The 27089-nt window shown below is 42.6% G+C and overlaps 1 protein-coding gene across 2 annotated transcripts in view; it reads left to right on the top strand.

Moving 5' to 3' along the window:
* Nucleotides 1–14105, top strand: part of LOC108399710 (interferon-induced very large GTPase 1-like) — a 66119-nt gene extending 52014 nt beyond the window's left edge. Inside the window, exons 5-6 of one of the 2 annotated variants that reach the window (XR_012122593.1) lie at nucleotides 11089–11151; nucleotides 11548–14105. The gene's annotated coding sequence lies outside the window, so the exon portion shown is untranslated. The remainder of the gene's footprint in view (nucleotides 1–11088; nucleotides 11152–11547) is intronic. The other variant, XR_012122592.1, reaches the window with a different exon arrangement.
* The last annotated feature ends 12984 nt before the right edge of the window (nucleotides 14106–27089 follow it).

Genomic DNA, 27089 nt, shown 5'->3' with positions numbered 1-27089 from the left:
AAGAATATTTTCAGGAATGGGGAAGGGAGATCTGAGATAACATGGTGGCAGGCAGAGGCTGGAGATAAACAAAAGAATATCCTGATTATATAAGATCTATAGCTGCAGTCCTATCCAGGTCACCCAGGTGACAGGAACTTGCAAGCCCAAATCAGAGCTCTCAGTAGCCCCTCCCTACTTATCTGAAGTAGGACAGAAAGAGTGACACACTCGAAGAAAGGCGAGTGTGGGCAACCTCAGAGAGGAAGTGCACTTAAGGGTGCAAGGTTTGGGGTTTATAGGGCTTTTCAGAGTAAGGGTCAGCATAAGGCATGATGTACACAAGGTCCAGCTCATTCCATGAACAGGTTCTACACAGATAAAGAAAGAGAAGGAGGAAGAGGGTCAAGTGGAGGAGACAACACAGATAAATCACCGCTGGAAATAGGAGTGGGTATTTGAGGTGCATCATAGGCTGCTTCCAGGAGAAATTTCCAATTATTTCTGGCTATTAACTAGTGAGATGTTGTGATATAAAAAGAAATATATCTTTGGTCTTTGCCCAGGTTCTGGCACAGTGCTCCCAAAACCCTTGGAATTTCATGAATGATTGGGTGAGAAGAGATTCTTTTATTATTCATAATAAGCCCTTTTTAACTATATCTGAGTTGATGCTAATGAGTGGCTCTGAATGGGCCTTTAGATAGCTTCAGGACTAGGGCTCGCTGCCAGAGAAACTAACCTGTGATTAGAGGGTTAGAACTTTCAGCTCCCTCCTCGCCACCTCTGGGAAGAAGAACTGGAGATTGAGGTAATCACCAATGGCCAAAGATTTAATTGATCATGCCTAGGTCATGGAACCTCTGAAATAACCCTAACTTAAAGGGATTCATAGAACCTCCAGGATGCTGATTTGCAACAATTTGAAAACTCTCACAGATGATCTACATAGCCTAGAAATACCAAAAAAAAAAAATTTAAGAAAAGGTTAGCTATGTTATGAATACATAAACTACATGTATAAATTAGTGTGGGTAAAATTGCAACATTTCCAGAATCAATCACCTGGCCTTAGTGTATCTCCCTCATATCAATAGGTGTTTCCAAGGGGTGGAGAGTAGTCCATTTCCATATCAGTAGGTAATTACAAGGAAAAGCAAGGGCATATCTAGACCAGAGAGGTTGCACGGGGCCCTTTTTTTTTTTTTTTTTTTTTGCAGCTGGGTCACGAGACACACGGGCAAGCAGAAGTGGACAACTGCTTGAAGGCAATAAACGGTTTCTCCCTTTGACTGATTTCAGTTTTAAAGATATTTTGCCCAGGGCTGGGAAGGTGTATTCCCCTGGAGTTACACTAGTCTATTTTATCATTTATTACCACCATAAAATCAACAGGAGGCTATTAGCAGCCAATAATTTAATGGCCAATGATTTAATTGATCATTGCTAGGTCATGGAACCTCCACAAAAAAAGCCTAACTAAAGGGATCTGGAGAGCTTCCAGGTTGGTGAATACATCCACATACCAGGAGAGTGGTACACCCCAAACTCCATGGAGACAGAAGCTCCTGTGCTTGGGACCCATCCAGACCTCCCCCTATGTAACTCTTCATCTGGTTGTTCATTTGTAGCCTAATATCCTTTATAATGAGCTGGTAGGGAGAGTCCCTGAGTTCTGTCACCCATTATAGCAAATATTTGAACCTGAGGAGGGGGTCCTAGGAAAACCCAATTTGAAGCCAAGTCAGACAGAAGTGTGGGTAACTAGTGACCTACTATAGTTGACTTTAAACAATGCAGGCATTAGGGGTACTGACCTCTGTGCAGTCAAAAATCTGGGTTTAACTTTTGACTCCCCCAAAACTTAATTACAAATAGCCTACTGTTGATTTAATGGTAGTAAATGATAAAATAGACTAGTATCCATATATAATTTAGTAGTCTAACTCCTCTCTGAAGTTCCCTGCATTCTCCTTCTTTTGAGTGTGTCACTCTCTCTGTTCTACACCAATTAAGTAGGGAAGAGGTGCTGAGAACTCTGACTGGGGCTTACAAATTCCCATCTCCTGGGTGACCTGGACAGGACTGCAGCTGTATGATCATGCTCTTAAGTAGCCTGCCTAAAAATCTCCTTTCTTTGCCTTTGAGAAGTTCTCAGAACATAATCTCACTCCATCCAGTGCTCTGCAGCACCCCCAAATTCTGAGGTCATAGAGACTTAGTTCCTACACTGTGTAGATTCAAGTAGACACTGGATGCCAAGTGACCCTAGCTTTAGGAGTTGGCAAGAGAATTGCCCTATGCCGAGAAAGAGTTTGATGAGCTTCCCTTTCCTCACTCTGTTCTCCCTTGTTCTCTGTTGCCTGCAAGGCAGATGCCATTCCCTGCTATGCTCACTTTAATGAATTCCTTCTTCACCTTGCTCTCTAACTTCCCTGCATCTCCAAACCAAATTCTTCCCGACATGAGTGGACCTGCATAGTTCAAACCCTTGTTGTTGAAGGGTCAACTGTACTTGCAATTGGCATCTAAAATGGAAGGCAGTCTTGTGGGACTAAACCCTTAACCTGTGGGGTCTGCTTTAAATCCAGATACTTATTGTCAGAGTTAAATTAAATTATAGGACACCACTTGTTATCCACAGAGAATTAGAGAATTGCTTGGTATGGAAAATCCATACATTTGTCATAAGTGTCCTGTGGGCAGAAACAGATCTTAGTAACAGTAACTAGTAATCATCTTAGTCCCTTCTTATCAAAATAAAATTATGGGTAAGTCTCCTCATGATGTTAGTATTTATAGATTTTATGATATAGATGTTGCGATTTAAAGGTGATTTCAAGAGAATGAAATAAAGGTGAACATTTATTAAGAAAAAGCAGCATCATGGTAGTGGTTAAAGGCATAGATTCTAGTGTTAGGTGGTCTGGGGTTGAATGTTGGCCCTTTCCACTTACTACTTTTGGGGTATGGGCAAGGTATATCTCTAACTCTAAATTTCTTCAACTATAAAATGGGTATTACAATAGGGAGTTGTTAGGAAAATTAAATTAGGTAATTCCTGTAAAATCAAATAGAATACTTCCTGGCTGTGACACAGAAGAGAGTAAAATTAGATATTTTAGAAGGAAAAGTAGCAGTTGCTGTCACCTTCTTCAAGGTTCTTACAGTCTAGTGTGATAACCAACCCATAGATAAGTCTAATGTATAAGTGCTGTGATTGAAAAATGAGCAGGGACATTGGAGATCCAAAGGGAAAAGAGACTGATAGGACCTGAAAGATGAGGGAGTCAGAAAGATAAGTAGATGTGAAATGATATCTAGGCCAAGAGGGGAAGCTAAGGAAGGTAATGAAGCTGCCAGATAGTTACAGGTTGGAAATGACAAAGAAATCAGTGTCATCAGAACTTGAAAAGTAAGGAACAACAGGAAAAGATAAAGCTGCAGATACAGGCAAAGGTCACTGGGAAAACAATGGACATACCAAGACTTAGGCCTCTGCACACACAACAGCAGATCCAGATTTTAGGGGTCTGAAGGGTATACAATTTGGAAGACTCTCTTTGCAAAACAGAAAACATAATTATAAATCCAAAAGTAGCTTCCAAAGGGGATTTTTTTAGAAAAAAATACTTTTAGAAGAAAAGGAATTATAACAACATATGTTAAAAAGTTGACAACTATAAGCCATAAAATCCAAAAATAGTGTATTTTTATTAATTAGCTGATTGGTAGATCTCTGAAATTTTTGCCTTCATTTTTGGCTGTATACTTTTCACACATCAATGATTTTGTATTTATTTCTATAGTGAGGATAGAAAAACAGTATTTCTTCTAACATGGTATTTAAATTTGTTATTAGTGATAGTTGGAATGTATACAAGCATGTGGCTTCATACAGCTGTATTATTTGTAGCACCAACATGTGTGTGCCCTGTATACAGAGAAATTCCAAAGAATTCTCTTGCACATGATTCTCAACAAAAAAAAGGTATAAAACAAGTCTGATGCATTTTAAATAATGTATGTTACTTTATCAGGTGTATTCTTGACATAAGAGAACTTCCATTTTGACTAAGTATCAATGAGAACCAAATCCTGTGCTTATAACTCTTACACATTGGAAGAACTTTCCAGCAGCTTCTGGCTCCAAATATTTCAAATCTTATTTCTCTTTCACTCTCCTAGTGCCAGCATCATAGTATGGGTTCATACTGCATAGTTCCCAGATTGTGGTCTTGGTGTCTTAAAATACCAGCTTCCACTGAAAGAAACCAGGGCTTTTTAAAAAAATATCTGATTCCAAGTCTGGGGCAGAAAATATAAAAGAAGAGTCTAGAACTTCTTTGCCTATCACATACCACCTGGCAGACAAAAGTTGGTGGGACCTGAATCACAGTTCAACTTCTTCCTGTGCCAAATCTGCTTCCAACCTCTTCCTGTCACAGAGGTTGATCCCTAACAAACATCTTGCACCTCACACTGTTTCAGCATCTGCTTCTGAAGAAACCAATCTGCAACACCCTTCAAGGCCTTGCTAAAGAGTGCTACATCTAAATGAATTTGAACAATGGGGTCTCGGAGAATAAAACAAGAGTGCAAAAAGGAAATAAGAGCTGCCTAACATTCCTGCACTGGTCAGAAGAAAGCAGCAGCCTATCAAGGGGTGAAAGAATGCAAGCCTTCCAGAGATGACCAGTAGGCCAAAAAATGAGTAATGGCCCATAGCTCTGCTGCAAGCAGTAGAGAGGAACATGAGACATAGCTGCCAGATGGGCAGTTCATTACTGAGTGGTAATTTAACAACCGAAAGGTGAAAAAAAGAGAGGTAGAACAGATAAGCAGAGCAAGAATAAATGTTTTTTTCTACATGGCCTTGCAGGTAAGGTGAGAAGGGTGTTGTCAAATAAAGAAGCCTAGGCCTTGCAGGTAGATTGCTTAGGAGGAGTGAGATGGAGGTATCAATGAGAGCCCAAACTAGGAGCACTGCCTTGGCCCATGTGCTCTAGGCCATAATTATTCCTAGCCACGCAGCTTTATAATCCTATGCAGTGGGGAGGCTCGGATGGGTGAAACTACAGATTCCCCCACCCCTATTTGCCAAGTTAAACCTATAGTTTACTCAAAGCTTTTCTTGCCTCAGTACCTAGTTTTTCTGGACCTCTGGAGCCACAGTGAAACTGGAAACTGGGAGTCTTAATGTATGATTTACAAATGCAGAATGGTAGTCTCACAAGCAACTACTGGTCTTATTAAGAGCATCACAGACCATCTCAACCACAAATGTTCCCTGCTCTTGCCCTGCCTCCCATTCTACCTGCAGCTATCCGTAAGGCGGCCCTAGTTTCTGAGGCCCTAGCTCAATCATCTAAATTCCTGCTTAAACTAGATGGAAATTGCAGGCCCTTCTCTTACCACCAGATGGTGGTAAAGAGCCTTACCAGAATAATTCTGATAGATTATCAACTTGAGCACTGTTGACTCCTGTGGAAAGACAATTTGCTGTGGCTATAATCTTGTGCATTACAGGATGTTTACCACAGAGTTGCTAGCCTTTACCCAATAGATGCTAGTAGCACTCCTTGAAATCATTATAACCAAATATTCATTCAGACATTGCCAAATATTCCTGAGACACTTAGATTGAGAGTCACTCACTATGCAATGAGACACTGTAGGTTTTAAATAGGAGAGAGAAAGAGAATCAGATTCTGGTGGGATTTTTTTAAGTTTTGTTGGTTTTCTTTTTTTTTATTTATTACATTTTGTAATTTTTTGTTTTCTTTTTCATTGTTTGGCTTTGCCCACTTGCGTTGGGTTTCAACCCTAGATATACACTAGAACTGATAGAATCCAGACCTGGGTACCAACTTTCGAATAAGCCCCACCCACCATCTCAGAGAGACCTAGGTGTCATCTTCCCTAGGCTACAAGCATTCTTCAGAGGTCACATCAGCAAGCCACAAGCCCACCTTTCCCCTCAGCCCTCCCTTCAAAGAGCCCGCCAAAAACCTTGGCCATAAAAAGCCTCTTGACCTGTTCGAGACCCTTTTTCCTTTGTTCTGCTGTCAGGACAGAGGGGGTCCCTCTCAGGTTCAGCAATAAACCTGCTTGGACTGTTGAGTTCACATCCCCTCTTTTTCTTTCATCTATTCCCTCTTTTGTTTTATCTATTCCCTCTATCCCTTTCAAGAACCACCCAGCTTTACAAAACAGTTTCCTGGGCCCTACCATAGGCCCACTGAATCAGAATCTCTGAGACTGGACCTGGGAACCTGGACTTCTTAAATCTTCCCAGGTGACTCTAATGTACCCGCACAGTTGAGGAGCCCTGCCTCCTGCATTGTAGGCTCCATTTCAGTAGGGACTGTATTATGGAATTGACACAGATAAGTGAGTATAGAGACATAGGAGGCTGAAAGGAGACAAAAGGTAGGCAAAGGTGACTCTGGAAGGGATGTGAAAATCCCTAAGTGATAGGATAGTGATCATCAAACAAGAGAGCTCTCAAGCGTACTGAGAGAAGATAACCAGAATACTGGGCAGTGCCTTGAGCCCAGGTTAACACCAAAAGCCCTTTCAGAGGAAGGACAGAGGTAGGGTGAAAGTCACTATTGTCACAAAACTATCCTCATCCAGAGTCTGTGTGTCCCCTTTTTCAAACACCTAGGCACCAAGAAGTTGCACATGGTTGTCACTTAAAGAAGTGGGCACAATTCATTCAAGCCCGTAAGTGTTGAACATGAACAACATTGTGGTTTCAACATTCACCCATGTGATCAAGTCCTCATCCCCTCCTCCATTGCAGTCACTGTCTATCAGCGTAGTGACATGCTATAGAGTCATTACTTGTCCTCTCCGTGCTGTACTGCCTTCCCCATGACCTACCTATATTGTGATTGCAAATTACAGTGCCAGTTAATCCCCTTCTCTCTCCCCCCACCCCACCCTCACCAACCCCTCCTCTTTGGTAACCACTAGTCCCTTCTTGGTGTCTGTGAGTCTGCTGCTATTTTGTTCCTTCAGTTTTGCTTTGTTTTTATACCTCATAAATGAGTGAAGTCATTTGGTATTTGTCTTTCTCCACTGGCTTATTTCACTGAGCATAATACCCTCTAGCCCATCCACATTATTGCAAATGGTAGGATTTATTTTCTTTTTATGGCTGAATAATATTCTATTTTGTATACATATCACTGTTGGTTGTTTTAAAAAATAACATTTATTCAATGTAAATTTTTCAAAAATATGGAGAAACATAAAAAAGGAAATTAAAAACCCACTAAATCCCACCACTCAGATGAACTTCTGTGAACATCTTAATACAATCCTTCCAGTTGTATGAACATAGTTAAATATGTACAATTTTGCAAACATGAGTATGTATAGCATACATACTGCCCTATAATCTCCTTTTCCACTCAAAATCTGCTATGGACATCTTTCAAGATCAACAATATGGTGTATTTTAATAAATAATTTTAATGCCTGCATAGTATCTGTTAGGCTGGAGGAAGGAAAAACAAGGACATGCAAACAGAACAGAGAGATACCATAAAAGGAGAACAGACCAGACCCCAAGGTCCATGCCTTATATGGAAAGGGGACAGCTCTTCCTGAATTGCATCCTTTTGATGTGCCAAACTAAACCCAGATGTCAGCCTCCTCCCTCTTGGAAGGAAAAAAAGTTTCTAGTTGTCCATTATGTCACCTTTAGCCAATCATACCTCTCCATGCCCCCTAGGATAGCTTGCCCACTCCTCCCCCTCCTAATCCCTTATAAACCCCCACCTCCCTGACCGGGTGTGACTTCCCCGGCCTGTGATAGCCAGACCAGGGAACATCACCTGGGAATTGTGCTCAAATAAACTGCTTGGCCCTTTGTTGCCTCTCGTCGCCTGCTTATTTCAGCTAGAATTTATCTTACACTTGGTACCAGGGAAGGAGTGTGAGCGCGGGGCCCTGACCAGCCATTGGCAGCCCTGCCCCTCCTTCCCCAACCCAGGACCTCAGCCTGCTCTCTGCCACATGAACTATTTTCCAGTGAGTCCCTTAGTTTCCCCCAGTCTGTTTCCCTTCCTAACTCCACTTCACCTGGTCCATTAGAAATTGTAGCTATGTCCAGGTTGGGGCATCCGGCCCCCTGGGTATCAGGCCCACCCTCTGCGGGCATCTGGCCCACCCCTGGCCCTGTGGTGCATGCAGGAGATGTCCTTAACCCAGGCCCCAGGATGTCTGTGGGCATCCAGCCCACCCCTGGCCCTGCAGTGTGGGAGACATCCCTCAGCCAGGCTCCCAGGACATCTCCCCTGACTTGGTGCACTTGGGACGCTGGGCACTCCTCTCAGCGGGATTAGTTGGGGACTAGCACAGACATGGGGAACCAGCCCTCAAAAGTGGAGGTTCAGACCTCGTTGCATGATCTCATTTCTAATTTGGCTACTCTATATTTGTCCCAGGAAGTTTGCAAATGGAAGCTAGTCTTTATTTGCTCTGAGGCCAGGCCTCAGTATCCCTCGGACAATCAATCTCACTGGTCCCCTGAGGGAACTTTTGATTTTGGCCTCCTCACCAACTTGATTAATTATTGCCACTGGAGTGGAGAGTAGGGTGAAATCCCATATGTGCAGGCTTTTTGGACTTTGCGCTCCTGCCCAGACCTTTATGTTAAGTGTTCAATGACTCAGGTTCTCCTGACCCGATCTCCAGTTAAAGATTGTCAGCCTCTTAGTCTGCCCAGTCCTTCTTCCTTTTCATATCCTCCAGAAGACCTCAGTCGCCCACCTCCCTCAGCTCATGATCCCCTCCCCCTCTCTCCGCCACCATCTTTAAGTCCTTTGTCTTCAAACATGTCGCTGCCATCTTAAAGTCCTACATTCTCAACCATGCCGTCGTCCTGCTCTCCTCTTCCAGTGGCTGCACCACCACCACCCCCTCTCCTTCCACCTTCACCGCCCTCTTCCCCCGGCCAGAACACGCTCCTCCCACCCTCTGGTTCCAGAAGCCACAGACAGGAAGCTGAGGAGAGGGAAAGCAATTGGATATCAGTGTCTCAAGTCTTTATATCAGTTTGTCTGTCTGTGTATATGTTTTTATGTAGGAGGTGTTGCTGAGTGTAGTCATTGTGTCTCAGTTTGTATGTTTGTGTGTCTAGGTGTGTGGATGAAAAATATTTTCCTACCTCTGGATGGTAGTAATAAAAATTGATTTAAAAACAAGCACTTGTGAGAATTGGGCATTCTAAAACTTTCAGAAAATCTGATAAAAAATGTTAGGCATTAATGCTAATTTGGGTTTAGCTAAGGCGGGCATGTCCTTGTGGTTATCCGCTGCCTAAGTTTACCTAAGGTCATTTAAGTTGATGTTATCTGCTAAATCTTTTAAGAATAAAATGCTTAAAAGCTTAGCTTTGTCTAATATTCAGTAAAGGTCTTGTAAGTAATCTAGCATAGTTGTTATGAATGAGTGAACTAAATAAGTATGGCAAAGTGAACACCTTTTTAATTGTGTGTTACAGTGTGTATACCTACCTACAGCCTGAGAATCTTTGTAGTAACCTAAAACCTTAAAGTTTTGCTAAGTTAAGAAGATATACTTTGTGTTTAGTGAGAGATTGTGCTGTAAAGCTCATAGTTACAGAAATTATAAAATGTTCATAGATTTGTCAATCTAAAGAATGCTAATGTAACAGCTTACAATAGCCTGCTTCTCAGTGTTCACTAAAAATTAAGGTACCTAATGGTTTTAAGTTCTAATTAAAACTACTTAAAGTAATAAGGAAAACATTTCTGCATCCTAAAGAATATGTCTTTTGATAAAAGAAAATAACTTTGTTCTAAAGTACAGCTGGTTTTACAGAGAGAACTCTAAATGAAAAAAGAAAGGTATAGAAAGTTTGTAGAAGAATTTAATATGGTCATGCTATATAAAATTAAAGCAAATGAGTCTCAGTATCAAGCACACAGCAAAATTAGAATTTTATTTTCAGTTAAAAAAGACAAAGTTTTCTTAACTGTTAGTCTGCTCGTAATATTGAAAGATTGCAATGGGTTCTCTAATTGTTTAATCAAAGCAGTTTCTCATGCTTAAAGTCTCAGTGAGTTGTCGGAGTATTTAAGAAAATGAGATCTTAATATTAAAAGGACTAAAAGCTAAACTTTGCTAACAACTGTGTGACCTTCTTTATTTACCTTTAAAGTACTTTGTTGTCATTCTAGTTAAATAGATAAGTATTGCTTAATCCTATTTAAGCAAGTGCCAAAGAAACTTTCTTCTGACAACTTCCCAAAATCAAATTCAAAAAGGTACTTTCACCTCTAGTTAACTCTGATATTTTCCAAAGGACCCACAGAACATGTCAGAGGAACTTTTTCTCATTGGAGAAAATATTTAGCTAATTTGGCTTATTTATCTGATATATATTTACGTAAAAAGCACTGTCAAAGAGAATGATGCTAAACCTTGTCACTGAATGTTTTGTGTTACAGAAATATCCAAATTTCCTTATGACAACTGTCTTACAGTAAGCTCTCATCAGATCTTTAACCATTATCACTTGTAAATCTTTTGTCATCTATACTTACTGTTTATTACTCATAAACTAGTAAGAAATTAGATTTCAGCAGAATAGGTATTAGTTACATAGGATTAAGTAAACTAAGGAAGAAGATTTTGTGGCTTTTTGTTTCAAATGTTGTTGATAAAGTGTTTTAAGCTTTTTTTCTTAAGCTGACGACAGTTTAGTAAATAACTGCCTTTATAAGCAGAATTGAAACTTTATCTTTCTCTCTACCTGATCCCTCCAGAATTTAAAAACTCTCAGTGACTATTTTTATATTTCATGACAGTATGTTTATTTGCACAAGTTAAATAAGAATCTGCTTTCCTTGTAAGAGGACCAATTAAAAACACTGGTTATATTACCAAGGCTTTGACTGGAACATCATACCTGAGAGACATGTGTGTAAACTCAGATATGAACAGACAGCTTTAAGGAACTAAGACTGAGTTTATAAAGCCAACAAAGCCCTTTAGAAGAACTAGCCTGGTACCTTGCTTACAGTTCCCAGCAGCCTTACCAGGTGAGTAAGGAAGGTCACTTTCTGGCAGGTGCAGGAACCTGAGGAATGTCTTGGGAACCTCAAGAAGAGAAGAATTCTCCCAAATGTACAGGTACTGCAGGTACAACCTGATGGCAAGTCTGGCTTAGCTTTCTGGCCTCAAGAAGCCTTTAAAAGTCCAATCTGAAATTCCTTATAAAAAGTTCCAGCAAAGCATATTTAAAAGAGCCTATGTAATCAATTGCTCTTCTTGCTGCACTTTTGCAAATAATAGAGCCAAGTATTAATTATTTTCTTAATCTGGCTACTTCTAATAAAAATTAGGGTGATTTTAGAGAAAAGTATTGTTTCAATAATGCAGTCTTATCTATACTAAATCCCAATACTAGTCATTGAGATGTAAACTTGATCCAGAATTCCAGTCCCCCATAATGGCCTGGCTTATGCCCCTACTGGGCCCCTTAATAACAGTTTGTAATTTACTCTTAGTTGCCTCTTGTGTCCTCAGGTTCCTCCAACAGCAGCTAACCCAGATGAACCAAGTCACCACCAACCAGATGTTACTTCACCATTACGCACCTCTTCCACTGAACCCCCTCCTTCAGCCTAATACCAGCCTCAAACCCCCACGACACCCCTTGTCAGCCGGAAGTAGCCAGATCGAGTCATCACCCATTATGACCAAAAGGCTGGAATGTTAGGCTGGAGGAAGGAAAAACCAGGACATGCAAACAGAACAGAGAGATGCCATAGGGGGAGAACAGATCAGACCGCAAGGTCCGTGCCTTATAAGGAAAGGGGACAGCTCTTCCTGAATTCCATCCTCCTGATGTGCCACCTAAGACCTGGATGTCAGCCTCCTCCCTCTTAGAAGGAAAAAAAAGTTTCTAGTTGTCTATTATGTCACCTCTAGCCAATCATACCTCTCCACACCCCCTAGGATAGCTTGCCCACTCCTCCCCCTCCTAACCCTTTATAAGCCCCCACTTCCCTGACTGGGTGTGACTTCCCAGGCCTGTAATACCCAGACCGGGGAACATCACCCGGGAATTGCACTCAAATAAACTGCCTGGCCCTTTGTTGCCTCTCATCGCCTGCTTATTTCAGCTAGAATTTATCTTACAGTATCCCTTCATATGCAATAACCAGGGGTCTCCTTGGTAGGAAACCTGTCCCTAAATTTTCACTATAATAAATAGCATTGCAACTAACATCTTCAAACATACATCTTAGCACAGCCTGAGACTAACACTGTTTCACACTCAATTTTCTGTGTATCGAAAGTTTTGCCAGGCTCCAGAGCTTTACAAAGTGAATTAGATGTTGATCTTGTTCCAAAGAAGTACACAGATTGGTAGGGAAAAATGACCACAGGATAAAATAAAATGTGATAAGTGACATGGAAATGCAAACGTGAAATGTTGGCAAAATGATGCCATGGTTCTTGTTTGCGGAGTCAAAGAATGAACTTAGCAAACAGTCAAGGTAGGAACACCAGGGAGACTTTTATTGAGAGATACAGTAGAGGACAGACAGCTCCTGGTGTGAGCCAGGAGGGCACAAGTGAGCCCATAGTGATGCGTTGTCTAGGGGTTTTATAGGCGGTTGAGGATTTTTGGGAACCAGATAAAAGGCTTAGGGGTGTGGACTTGTTAAGTGGTCCCTGAATATTAAAAATTAACTTAACACAAGAAATTTACTGCTCTGATTTCCCCCTGGGATACTGGCGTCTTGGTCTAGGAGCATATCAAGAGGTCACCTGCCCCACCCCCAAGGTGGGCTGAGGTATTGTCTGTTTGCTAAAAAGTTAAGAATCTTACTTCTTAAACTTCCTGGGTGTTAAAATGCAATCTTATCTTTAAGGTGGAATCCTTCCTGCCTTTCACTATGTTGTTTACAGCTGGGTCTGCACTGCTAAATTAGTTGCCCAGTTTGCAAAATCACCTCATCAGATCTGAAGGAGGAAAGACAGCATATAGGCCTGGGCCTTTTAGCATGCTGAAGTGAATCTTACACATGATTACAAATGATTAGCATAATAAAAACATGTGCTACTCTTCTTTATCTGGGGAATATTAACTGATCTCACTGAACAATGACTCTAGAGTTTAATGCTTAACACAGAGTTTTGGTAGGGGGTTTCCTTGCATGTAGTTACATTGCTCTGACTGCAAATATCCTGCCTTGCTTTTTCCAGAGGCCCTCACCCTATTCTGTCTAAGCCTATGGTCCCTGTCTCAAAACGATGAAGAGAATATAAGTGATTGGGAGTCAGGGAGATTCACAGACATGAGCCAAGAAAGAGTCAGTATAAGTTAGTGTCAGCTTTTTTCTTCGAATGATTGTTCAGATTTGTTTAAATACTTATTTCCCTATTTCCTCTGCTCCCTGTGTGTAAGCCAGGGCTAGGTTTTTTTCTTTACAAAACCTGTATTCATCTCAGGACCTTATACTCACTGAATCTTCAGTAAAGGTTTGCTGAATGGGGTTATTTTTTGGAAACTTTCCTGCCTTCGAGAGCATTCTCAAGAGAGAAAAGCCATTACATAGGAGCAAGTGGGCTGTGGATACAAGTGTAAATTCCCTCCCAACTTCCCAAATAGGGGACATATCAGAAAACAGGATAGGAAAGAGAGGGGAGAATAATAAAGCTGATGTGTACACCATCGTCCTCTTTCCTGTTCTGAAAAGCTTATCCAAGAAGAAATCTGAATGACCTTGCAGAAGGGCAATTTAGGATGAATCCTATGGCTTATATTACAACTCAAATGAGGTAGAGAAATATTTTATTCCCTATTTTAGTTTATAATCTAATCTCTCCCAAATCCCCATTCTGTGGTTAAGAGACAAAAAAAGTAAAATTTCAATCTAGTTTAAAGTTAATCCACTCTGACAATTTAAATACACTTTCGGAACTGTTTGGTCCCTGTAGACAAAATAATGCTTGATAACTCAGAGAGCCTGTGGGTAAAACTGTAATATTTCCAGAATCTCTCGCCAGACCTTAGTGTATCTCCATATCAATAGGTGTTTCCAAGGGATGGAGATAAGTAGCCACCTCCATATCAATAGGGCGAGCAGGGCTAATCTAAACAGGAGAGGTTGGGTGGGGTTCTATCAGCAGCCCTGTTGAGAGATGTGGGATGACTGCTTGTAAGAAATAAATGGGTTTCTCCCACTTTATTTCTCCCTTTGACTGATTTCACTTTCATTGGTACTTTACTCCGGGATTTTCCTTCTGGAGCTACAGAGCCTCTCCTCCTGCACCTCTCCCCAAAAAGTATGGAAAGAGTGTGCTTGCTCCTACAATCTCTGGCCTTAAGAGATCTTTCAAGCTGTTTTTTCTGTTGTCGTGGCTGCCACCTGCTGGACCCTGGAGCATTGTCCTTTGTGCATCTACCTGCCAAACACCGCAGGGTACTGCTGCTGAGCTGGCTAATGTGGAGTCTACAATTTCAGCAGGGACCATGTTCCTGAGCTGCTCCTGAAGTACCAAGGATTCTGCTAACTGCAGAACCTTCAGTATATTTCTACATCCTCCACAGAGAAGGTCGGCCCAGCAGTCCACACACTGTGGCAGCCCAGTGGGTTTCAAATGAGCATCCACAGCATATAAAAACGCAGGGCATCTTTGTAAAATTAAACCCCAGGGCATCACTCTATTCAACCATGTGACCATAAGACAGGGACCGTGAGTGTAGTCAGAGTGGGGTGAGAGCCTCCGGAAAAAGCAAGGCAAGATAATTACAGTCAGCAGTGCACACAAGGAAACCCCCTATTAAAAAACTCCATATTAAACATTAAGCTCTAGAGTCATTCTTCAGTGGGATCAGTTAATATTCCCCAGATAAAGGAAAGTATCTCAGCACAGCCAATGTTTTCATTATGCTAATGACTTATAATCATGTGTAAGATTCACTTTAGCATGCTAAAAGGGACTTAATGTATCATCAAGAACAAACTCTAAGACCACTTTTAAAAAAATCTACACCCCTAAGCCCTTTATCATGTCCCCAAAAATTTTCAACTGCCTATAAATCCCCTAGACAATGCGCCCTTCCCTAGACACCCACCATCCCCTAGACAACGCACCACCCCAGGATTCCTTGTCCCCTCCTGGCATGAGCCAGGAGCTCTGTCTTTTCAGTTTACCTTTAAATAAAAGCCTCTCCTTGGCTTTCCTACCTTGAGTGTTTGCTAAGTTCAATCTTCGACTCCTCAAACAAGAACCCTGGCATTAACTCCATACTACATTTCTGTGACTGAGTGTGGCTAAAATTGTAATATTTCCAGAATATCTCACCTGGCTTTAGTGCATCTGCATATCAAAAGGCATTTCTCAGGGGTGGAGACAGGTTCATCTCCATATCAATGGGTAATTACGGGGTAACCAAGGGTTTATTTGAATCTGGGAGGTTAGGGGAAGGTCTTGCTTGCTTCTGCCCAAATAGGAAAGAGACAGCCCCAGACTGCAGTTTGTCAGCAATAAATAGGTTTTATTTCCCCCTCTGACTGATTTTGTTTCTAGAGGTATTTTGCCCCGGGCTTTCCTCTCCCTGGAGTTACATCTGGTGGTAGCCGGCAGGACCTCTGACCCCAAAATCTGTCAAAATAGATGTGACCTTTGGGAGGGCTGCCTCTAGAGATGATGGGGAGATGCCTGGAATCTCCTCTGTGGATGGTGGGGAAGCCCCAGTGGATGCAGCAGCAGAGAGTGCAGCTTCACTTGTTATTATCCTCCCAGCTGTGGGGCTTCCAATTTGGGAACCCCTAGTGGGGAACTGGTCTAGGGTAAAGTACCTCCTGGAGGGCTGGGGCATTCTGCAGAACTGGGGAAGGGTGGAAACACCAGAACCTGCAGATTTAGTCCTCCATGAGTTGGAAGACTGCTTGGAGACCCTAGGTGGCCATGTAGTGGCTGGCTTGTAGGGTCACTTTTCACCGAGATAGTAGAAAATGTTATTGAGGAGAAAGAGATGATTATCGAGAGGGTTAGTGAGGAGAGAGAGGGACTTAGGCAGGAGAGAGATACAGTTCAGCATTGCCTGGAGGAGCTGGGCGATAACCTATGGGATGCTGGTAAAGAAGAAAGACAGTTATTGAAAAGACAGGTCACGCTTCTGGAAGATTCCTTAGCAGCAGCAAGGAGGGAGGCAGCAGGAAAAGCCGCGTTGCAGGAGGCTATAGGGAAGGGGAAGGGAAGAGTGGTGCCTTCAGCCCCGGACATGGTGGAGAAGCCCGGGAGAGAAGAGGAAGATATGGGGCCATGGGAAGATCTGCTATTCAGGCCACCGCCGGAGGTACCATCCTTTCCTGTTTTAAAGGCCTGCCCAGCTGTAATTAAGAAAATAAAAATGAAACAACTGTGGGCTCCTCAGGGGGAGAAGCCGCCCCCTCCCCAGGTTGTGGAGCACTCCATGCTCCATCTCTATACCCAGGATGAGTTGGTGGACATGAGCATCTGGTTATAGGCAGAAGCCATCGGAATCTCTGCCTACATGGCTTTTATGTCTCTGGGATATGGGGGTGGAAAACATTGTTATGTCAGGTACTGAGATGAGTAGAATGGCTTCCCTGACAACTCACCCTTCCCTCCGGCAGCGGTTGCAAAATACCCATCACGCCTCAGGGAATCAGATACTCCTAGAATGGCTGACAGATGCCATTAGGGTAGTTTGGCCTAATCAGGGTAATTAACCATATTTACCCAGTAGTTGGAAAATATATGCAGAGCTCCAACAGGTACTGCAGGAATTAGGTATGAAAAATGCCATCTATAATATGGACCCCCAGGACCCAGAAGAGGAGGTGTTCACTGTAGGAATGAGAAAACTGATGCTGCATACAGCTCCCACATCTCTCATAGGGTCCATAGTGGCTACTTTTGACCCCCACATAAGGCAACCCATAAGTAAGACTACTCATATTTTAGCAGATCTGGGGAAGGATGAAACAATAAGGGCACAGAAGGAAGCACAGGCTACGACTGACAGGAGAGGTGCAAAAGGCCCCATGAAGGTCCTGAGGACCCAAATGTGGGTTGATTTGATAAAGGCCCGGGTAGTGAAAGGAAAACTTGATGGGCAGCCCAATAGAATCTTGTTAGAACTGTGGCACCAATGAAAGCCAGAGCAGCAGTTCCAGCCACTGAGGTCCAGGACACAGAAACCAGAATCAAGGCCTCATGCCTGGCCTGTGTCCCTGCAGAACTTCTTAGGAGACAGTACTCAGGATTCACCTGGGCCCTCACCCCCACAGGAGGACAATTGAGTATTGTGGTTGGCTGAAGGGAGGATCAAGGTCCCCACCTTGGAGGACATGGTGGGGACCAGAGGCCACATGTAGAATTAGCAATTCATTGGTCCCCTGTGAATGTACAATGTGTCCTGGCACTGATGGACACAGGAGCTGAGTGTTCTATGATTCATGGCAACCCTGAGTGGTTTCCCAGGACCCCTGCTGTAATAGATGGCTATGGGGTAAGGCAATTAGAGGGAAGAGGGCCCAAGTCTCACTGGGGATTGGGCATTTACCCCAAAAGGAGAATACCGTGTACATTTCTCCCATCCCTGAATATATTTTGGGGGTGGATATCCTGCAGGACTTGTGGTTACAGACCACTGCAGTTGAATTCAGACTGAGGGTACGTGTGGTAAAGGCAGTTCTGAGGGGACATGCTAAGCACCCACCTGTAGCTCTGCCTGTACCTTGGCAGGTGACAAATACTAACCAGTATAAATTGCCCGGGGGGCACAAGGAAATTGGAGAAACTACAGGAGTTGGAGAAGGTGGGCATCATAAAGCCCACTCATAGTCCTTTTAATTCCCCAATATAGTCAGTGAAAAAGCCAACAGTTCCTGGCATATGACCATGAACTACAGGGAATTGAATAAAGTCACACCCTCTTTGCATGCTGTTTTCCCCTCTGTAGCAGACATTCTGGACACCCTCAGCTATGAGCTGGGAACCTATCATTATGTAGTAGACCTTGCTAATGCTTTCTTCTCTATTGACATAGCACAGGAAAGCCAGGAACAGTTTGCTTTCAGTGGGAAGGCTGGCAGTGGACATTCGCTGTCCTTCCACAGGGAAACCTCCACCGTCCCACCATCTGTCATGGGCTTGTAGCCTAGGACTTGGCCATATGGAAGAAACCACAAATGGTGTGGTTGTATCACTACATTGATGATATTATGTTCACATCTGATTCTCTTTCAGATTTAGAAGGAGCCGTTCCTAGACTGTCGCAACATCTACGGGAAAAAGGATGGGCTGTGAACAGCATCAAGGTTCAGGGACCTGGTTTGTCTGTGAAACTCTTGGGGGTTGTCTGGTTGAGTAAAACTAAAGTTGTTCCTGACGCAGTCATAGACAAGGTCCAGGCTTTCCCCACCCCTACCACTGCGGCAGTATTACAAGAGTTTTGGGGTCTTTTGGGCTACTAGAGAGTGTTTATCCTGCACTTGGCACAAATTCTGAAGCCCTTATACTGGTTGATATGAAAGGGCATCAGGTGAGACTGGGATGAGACATGTGCAGCTGCTTTTACTGCTGCCAAGAATCCATTATTTGAATATAATGGACTCATCAAGGCCCTGTGAACTTGATGTTCATGTAACTGAAGATGGTTACATATTTTGTCTTTGGCAGCAGCTTTAACGGACATGCCAACCTATTGGATTCTGGTCAAAACTATGGAAAGGAGCAGAGGTCCAGTACACCTTGATAGAGAAGCAACTGGCTGCTGTGTACCACGCCTTGCTGGTTACAGAGCCCATTGCCAAAACAGCTCCGACCAAGGTAATAACCACCTATCCCATTGTGAGGTGGGTGCGAGACTGGACCCAAAGGCCATGGAGTGGCATGGCACGAACACCTACACTAGCCAAATGGAGTACATGTTTACAGCAGCGCAGTGCCCTCTCTACAAGCCCCCTAAGTGAAGAACTCCAATGCTTATTGGAGCCAGTGACCTATACCAGCGGAAAGCAGGAAGAACTTGCTTTTGAGCCATTGGTAGCCGAGAGTCCTTATCAAGAGGGAAAAGCCCCTATACCTGAAGATGCTTGGTATACAGATAGCTCCAGCTGTGGGCAGCCCCCAAAGTGGAGGGCTGTAGCTTTCCATCCTCAGACTGAAACAATATGGATGGTGGATGGAGAGGGGAAGAGCAGCCAATGGGCTGAGTTGCAGGCAGTATGGCTCTTGATCACCCAGGAGCCTTCCCCTATAGTTGTCTGCACTGACAGCTGGGCTGTCAGGGCTTGACCCTGTGGCTACTGACATGGTACCATGCCAACTGGATGGTTGGTCACCAACCCCTTTGGGGTCAAGAATTGTAGCAAGACCTATGTATGGGCCTCTGGTCAGATTAAGACTGTTACCATATATCATGTGACTGGTCATTTGCCTTTAGTGTCCCCAGAATATGATGAAACAGACACATTGGCCCAGGTGTGCTGGCTAGAAGGAAAGCCTGCCTCTGATGTGGCCCAATGGCTACATCAGCACTTATTGCACATGGGGCAAAAGACAGTGTGGGCTGTAGTCCATCAGTGGGGCTTGCCATTGATTTTTGAAGAAGTCAGCCAAGCCTGGAAGGAGTCCCTCGTGTGCTCTAAGAGGGACTTAAACCAAGTCCAGCAGCAACATGGCACAATAGTAAAGGGGCCAATACCCCTTGTCAGGTAGGAGATGGACTATTTTGGGCCTCTGACCATATCAGAAGAATGTTGGTATGCCATGACCTGTGTGGACATGGCTACTGGACTATTGGTTGCTTTTCCTGCACATCATGTGGATCAGCAAACCACCAAGAGGGCCCTAGAGCATCTTTTTGCAGCCTATAGCCAGCCGCAGGTGATTGAGAGCAATCAAGGAACCCACTTTACTAGACATGCGTTACAAGGATGGGTGCTGCAATCAGGAATAAAGTGGAAGTTTCACGTACCATATAATCCTACCAGATCAGGCATGATAGAGAGGTCCAATGGTTTTTGAAATGTGGCCTGAAGTTGGACACCAAGAGTCTATGGGGCTGGTCAGTTCACTTATGGACAGTGCTATGGCGTTTGAATTAGAAGCCACATAAAGGAGCTTTGAGCCATGTCGGTATGCTCATATACCTTGCTGCATGTCTTATACAATTGTATGTGCAAACTAAAGAGGAGTTATTGAAGCCAGGATATGGCCAGTACAACATCCTGCTGCCAGCCCCTACTACATTAAACCCTGGAGACACTGTTCGATGGATGTGGCTCTGGACATTTCAACACATGGACCAGCGATGGCTGTCCCTTCTGGCACCTTGGGGAAAAGGCCTGGAAGCTTGCCTCATGTGTATTCCTGGAGTAACAGCAGAGTGGCCCCCAAAGATCATGGTAGTGTACCTAAAAGGAGGTAAGAGCATCTTGCGGGGAAGTTTTGCTTTATCTTTATGGCCAGTGCATGTACCTCCCATAGCCCTATATATTGATCCATCTGTAACTCCCACAAGGAGGGAGGTGAAAGTCTGATATACTAGACCAGGATGAGATCCCATTCCTGCCATTGTCCTATCACAGGACCACTCTCTTGCATGTATCCTACCTGATGGACAAGATTTCCCTATGCTGGTGTCATTAAAACATGTATGTTATCACCCTTAAGGTTATTTTCTTCTATGGTCCTTGTGGTCTAGATGCACCCCCTGGGTGCAGATGCCACATGATGATTGCTCTTAAGCTATTGCCTGCCTATGGAATGGGCAAGCTACAGACTTAACCTGCATAGAACTTTGAACCTAGCTGAATCCTCTGACTTGAGGATTACCATCATTTTATTGCTCTTGCTATTGTATGTCATTAGTCTGGTCATAATGCTTCAGTTTTCTCACCCAGGGACCATTGCAGAAGAGGGGGAATGAGTAGATTTTAAGGCAAGATTTATGGAGGGGTGGTCTGTGGGTAAAACTGTAATATTTTCAGAATATCTCTCCTGGCTTTAGTGCATCTGCATATCAACAGGCATTCCTCAGGGGTGGAGACAAGTTCATTTCCATACCAATAGGTAATTACCTGAGCAACCAAGGCTTATCTGAACCTGAGAGGTTAGAGGGAGGTCTTGCTTGCTTCTAACCAAGCAGGAAAGAGATAGCCCCGGACTGCAGTTTGTAAGTAATAAATGGGTTTAAAATTTTATTTCTCCCTTTGACTGATTTCAGTTCTAGAGGTATTTTGCCCCGGGATTTCTTCTCTCAGGAGTTACACTGAGTTCTAAAGTTCATACATGGTAAAATCCATTTTGGATATCAAAAACTAATATTATTTCACTGTTGTTTCTACATTTATTTTGTAAAAAAAAAAAAAATCTAATCTCCTTCCTGACAAATGAATGCCTCTGATGGACTAAGTATAAGCCCTAATCATGCTATCTTGATCCATGTTCTCATCCCCAATTTTGTTGTATCTGATGACTACAAAACCTGTACTCTTTCTCTCCTCCAGACCTGTTAGGAAGACAAATATGAGCAGGGTGAAAGGAAGGGGCCCACCAAGAACTTGGAGTTAATCAGATAAAGCAAGAGAGCCAGAAAGCACTCAGAGTCAATGCCCTTTGCAATGTGAGTTCATTCCACATGCTCTTTATCTGAGCTGACTTTGAGATTTACTCTAATACAGATGAGATAGGGTAGAGACATGGGACAAGCATCATGATTAACTTTTCCTTCCTATGATGAAAAATACTGAGATATGAATAGCATAGTAAGAAGAGTTCCATCTTAAGACTAAGATTCCATTTTAAAAGCAGAGTTGAGAAGTTAGATTCCTAACTTATTCTTTGGTAATCAGCCAACAATCTATCTTAAGGCAAGGCAAGCAGTCTTAACTGATATGTTCCCAGTGCTTGGGGGTAGCCACTATCTTGGCTAACAAGAAGTTTGTCCTATGGAATTATCTGGAGGACTGACTATGGATGACATATTGTCTCTCACCAAAGAGAGACATCATGAGAGCAGAAGTCAAGCCTACACCCAACAACCTTCACCCCTGCCCTTTGCCCCATTCTTGAAAATCTTAAAAGCCCTTAAGCATGCCCCCTCTAAGGTTGCCTGCACTACCCTTTTTTGGAGTGTGTATTTTTAAAAGACTTCTTACTGCTCAACTTACTACATTCTGTCTCTGTGCTCTTCCAGGGGTGTCTTTGTCACTTTGCCTTTCCATTCTATTTTCCAGACTTTAAGCACAAGTCTTCACTCTCTCTGTTCTACTCCTGATAAGTAAGTAAGGGTTACTGAGAGCTCTGATTTGAGCTTACAGGTCCCTGTCAATGAGTTTCCCCTTCCTCTCTGCTTTATTCAAGTAAACCTGCCTTTGTCTGCCTTGACTCCGGCTCATTCCTCCCATAGAGTGTATTCAAATAAAACTTACTCCACTTCACTACTGTGTGTTTGCCCTTCAATTCTTTGTTGTGGCAGCAACAGGAACTGAGGAGAACAAACTCAACTCCCCTAACAGCCCTGCTGACTTGATACTTACTACTAAGCAACACTTGAAATTAAAAATAGAGCTCCTTTCACTTTTTTCACAGGGGCCTTCCTCATTTTCTCACTTGTACAATAATCAGCTGTTCTTAAGATAGAAGTCACAGACGTCCAAGGAGGTCAATGAATAAAATGTAGGAGTTCCATGAACTTGGATTGGAAAAAAATAGGCTTTTATTTTCACTGACCTATTACTTAAATGTACCATTTTCTTCAATTTGTATGTAGGCAGCAAACCATCATAGTATTAATAGACATCACAGATATTTTTGTATCACATTACAATTGTACATACCTCAAAATATCATTTATATTCATTGCTCCTTTGAAAAATTACAGTACTTATTAAACTTATCACCAGATCTTGTTCTTTAATATATTAGTTAAAAAGCACAGATTACCATATCACCAATTTGGAGCATTTAAAAAATATTTTTGTGTGTTTCAGTATAGTTGGTTTCTTTTGTAATCCTTTATAATTTATTTTGCACATTTAAAAACATTATTTCAGAAGGATAGGATCTGTCAGTCTTGATCAAAAAAGCACATAGAAGGTTAAGAATCCTTGTACTTGATAATCAGCAAGGTTCCTTTCAAATGGATCATGTTTACAGCTATTGTCTCTGATGTGTCTATTGTCCAACTTTTATCTGGTTCAAGGGTTTCTAGTATAGGTAGGTAGAAAATAAAAGGAAGAACCAATTCCTAGTAGTAAAGAAAGATGTCAACTAGGGTGGGAGAAAAGGCTCAAAACAAAAGCAAGTCAGATGCTCTGCAAATAGTAGTCAGTGGCATATCTGAGCTTAGGGTTCACAAGAAGTGAGCTGGAGAAATCTTTTTAGTCATTTAGACTTGGTGGTGAAAAATCACAGAGAAAGGAACATATTGTGCAGAGGTACAATGAGTGATATATTTGGTGTTGAGGTGTGATGAAAGATAGCTAACAAGTGTTAAAAAGAAACAAGAGGGCCAAAATGGAGTCATTTGCAATAAAGCCCTGTGACTGCCTCTCCTCCAACACCAAATGCAATGGTTTATTTTTTTTCCCTACGTATAATAATAATAATGTTATACACAGCAGTAATAGTCATATAACTCCTTTCAGGTTCCCAGACCCGATTTCAATGTGTGTAAGTATGTGGGAGGGGGTCTTCCCACACATACTACCACCAAGCAATTCTCAAATAGCAGGGTATCTAAGAACTCAGTTCAGTTCTGATGTGATCTGCCCAGGGATAGCATCAGATTCCCCAGACTAAGGGCTCCATCCTAGAAGACTGGCTTCCACCCCCCACTCTAGATGCTGGTTGTGAGCCCCAGGCAGTTCCCTGTGCTTCAGACCTACTGGCTACAGATTGGAGGTTCCCACAACTTTCCCCTTAGGTTCAATTGATTTGCTAAAGCAGCTCGCAGAACTCAGGAAAACACTTACAGTTATCAGTTTAATAAAGGATACAAGTTAACAGCCAGAGGAAGAGATAGGGCAAGGTCCAAAATAAAGGAGCTTCTATCCTCGTGGAGCTTGGAGCCTGTCTTGGTGGAACGTGGAGGCATTCTGGCTCGCCAAAAATAGAAACTCTCTCCCACAGAAAAACAGAATCCAACCAAACAGAGAAGAGAGAGAACTAAGCTCTTTTCAGGGGGTTTTGTGAAGGCTTCACTGATAGTCATGATTGACTAAATTATTGGTCATTGGCTGATAGAGCCTCCAGCCCCTGCCCTTGGGTGGGGGGGTCCAAAAGTCTCTCATTAACATGGCAAAATCCCCATTTCACCTTTAAGACTCTATAGTGTTTTCATGAACTGTGGATGAAGACCAAATATACCTGGGAAATAAATATTTGGTCATACAAATAAAAACTCCAGGGAGAGGAAATTTCAGGGCAAAATACCTCTAAAACCAAAATCAGTCAAAGGGAGAAATAAAGTTTAAAACCCATTTATTGCTTACAAACTGCAGTTTGGGGCCAGCTCTTTCCTGCTCCAGCAGAAGCAAACAAGACCTCCCCTAACCTCTCTGGTTCAGATAAGCCCTAGCTCACCCAGGTAATTACCCATTGATATGGAGATGAACTTGTCTCCACCCCTGAGGAATGCCTGTTGATATGCAGATGCCCTAAAGCCAGGCAAGATATTCTGGAAATATTACAATTTTACCCTCATATATATTTCATTATATCACAAGCCCCAACAAGAGTTAATAATACCTAACCTAATTGTAGTGTCAGCCCTCCCAGGAGTAGCATTTTAAATGAATTAATCTGGAAATTTCCTGGTCAGCACTAGTAAAGTAATCTACCTGAAAGACCCCCTGCCTTCACTTAAGGGAGGGTAAACCTGAAATAATCCACTCTTTTTGACTTTCTTGTCCAACCTTCTTCTGCCTATACAAACCTTCCATTTTGTACAACTCCTTGGGTGCAACTATCTTTTCTAGGTGAGATGCTGCCCAATTCATGAATTACTGAATAGTAAATTCTCAAGTATCTATCAAACGAAAGAGGAGAGGAAGGATAAACAATTGTTCTAAGAAAGAGTGAAATCATCAAGGAACACAAAAAATAAGTTCTCTTTTCTACAGATTTAATTGCAAGCTTTTAGGGGGAAAAAAACAGCAGTAAGTTGGAGGTGGAAGAGAAAGAAAGGAGGTGGGATGCATGAGTCAGAGTTCTTCTCTGACCTTGAAGGACCTAATAATCTCAACAGCAGGCAGTTTATCTCACTAATAATACAAGGAAATGAAGCAGGGAGGGGAAGGAATGCCACATGAAAAGAGTAAGCCAAATTGGAAACAGCTAGTCATTTCCAAAGGGAAACATCACCATAGAGGGTTAGCTGATTTCTATGCAAACTCCATGTCCTTCTATAGCTCTGGACCATTTTAACTTTAATTGTAAATGTATCAGGAACTTATTTCCTAAATTCAACTGCTTATAAGGTGTCTTGACAATGGGTTTCAGCCCTGGGCAAGTTCATTATGGATTCAGTGAGCTGGGGGAATGACAATGGAACATTCTTGGGGTAAAAGGGTTTATTACCCAACTTGTTCTCCTGGCAATCGGTGGAGCACTAGAATTACGTCTGCAGCCGGCAGTCTGCAGTACTGTAATCCTCCTCCATCTCTGCCTCCACCCAGAGCACTGGGCAGAGCTCTTTGTACAGTGACTCAGCCAATAATAGCTTATTGCCTAGGGTGTGGAAGCAGTAGCCTCGCAGCAGGCCAGTTACATCAAGTAGTTTAGGTTCAGGTGAGGATCCTGACCAAATGAACTTCAATTTTCCCCACATAAGGTTTCTTGTTTCCATTTGGGATGCCTTTCTTGTTACCTTCAGTATTCTAATGATTTTAATTGTGGCAAACCCATTTTAACTGAGCCTTACATGATCACAATTCCATATAATACCAGAGACAGGCTCTTTGGCCCATCCTCCTGTGTGTGGATAAAGTGAAGTTTCCTATGGCCAGGATTCTCACCTGGCCCTGGTTGGCGGCCTCACTACACAGGTGTGGGCAATACATCATTATTGACTCTATATAAAGAGCTCTGCCCAGTGCTCTAGGTGACACTGTATCATGGCTGCAAGGCTGTAGGAGAGCAGAGACAAGACTGGACTGGTGGCAGTGGTGAGCACAGAGACTGAGATGGCTGCAGGGGTGGAGAGACTGGCTAACTGCATGCAGACTTGCTCTGAGTGGGCAGGATTCTAGTGACTGACATGCCACCTAGGGAATAAAGTTGGATAAAAACCCTTTCACCCCAAGAATATTCCATTGTCATTCCTCAGTCTCACTGAATCCATAGCGAATTTGCCCGGGGCTGAAACCCATTGGCAAGACAACTCCCCACAAGATTGGATCTGGAGAGGAGTTAAGATCCTAACCTGACAGTAAAAAAAAAAAAAAGTTCCTCTGACACAAAAATATCTGCAAACAGCCATAATATGCCTTTAACAACATAACAGTGAAACACCAAGGTTGAAAGTATTCTTTACCCTGGTAACAGCACACAGAAATCATGGAGAAAGTCATTATGCAACAAAAAAAAAATGTAAAGAAACTGACATAGAAAAAAAAATCACATTTTGAATACTGCCAGAAGAGAAAATATATGATGATCTTACATGGCCAAAAAAGGAGGGGAAGGGCAATGTTTGACGCTGCACATCTTCACCAAGTGCACATTCCTTCTAAAGCAATGGACCAAATAATGTCAGTATCAGCGTTCATTTTCTCTGACTTTGCAGAAGAAAATCCTCATAAGTTTTTACCAATAGAAATTTATAATGAATTTTCAATTGTAGAGATCATTTAAAGTTTTGGTAGAAAGATAAATGTGAGCAGCCAGGAAAGAGGAAGACAAGTTCAAGGGATAAAAACAGCCAGTTAGAGGATCCGACTTGAAGACACCACAGGCTTTGCAAGGAGATAACTTCGTTGCCTATCACAACACAGGCACAATGGAACAAACTAAGAGCCACTCAAACCACACTTCATCCTAATCTCATTAAAATAAAATTGTGGTTTTGC

The sequence above is a fragment of the Manis javanica genome, chromosome 11 (assembly GCF_040802235.1).
Source record: "Manis javanica isolate MJ-LG chromosome 11, MJ_LKY, whole genome shotgun sequence".
NCBI lineage: Eukaryota > Metazoa > Chordata > Mammalia > Pholidota > Manidae > Manis > Manis javanica.
This window is presented reverse-complemented; position numbering and strand designations above follow the sequence as displayed.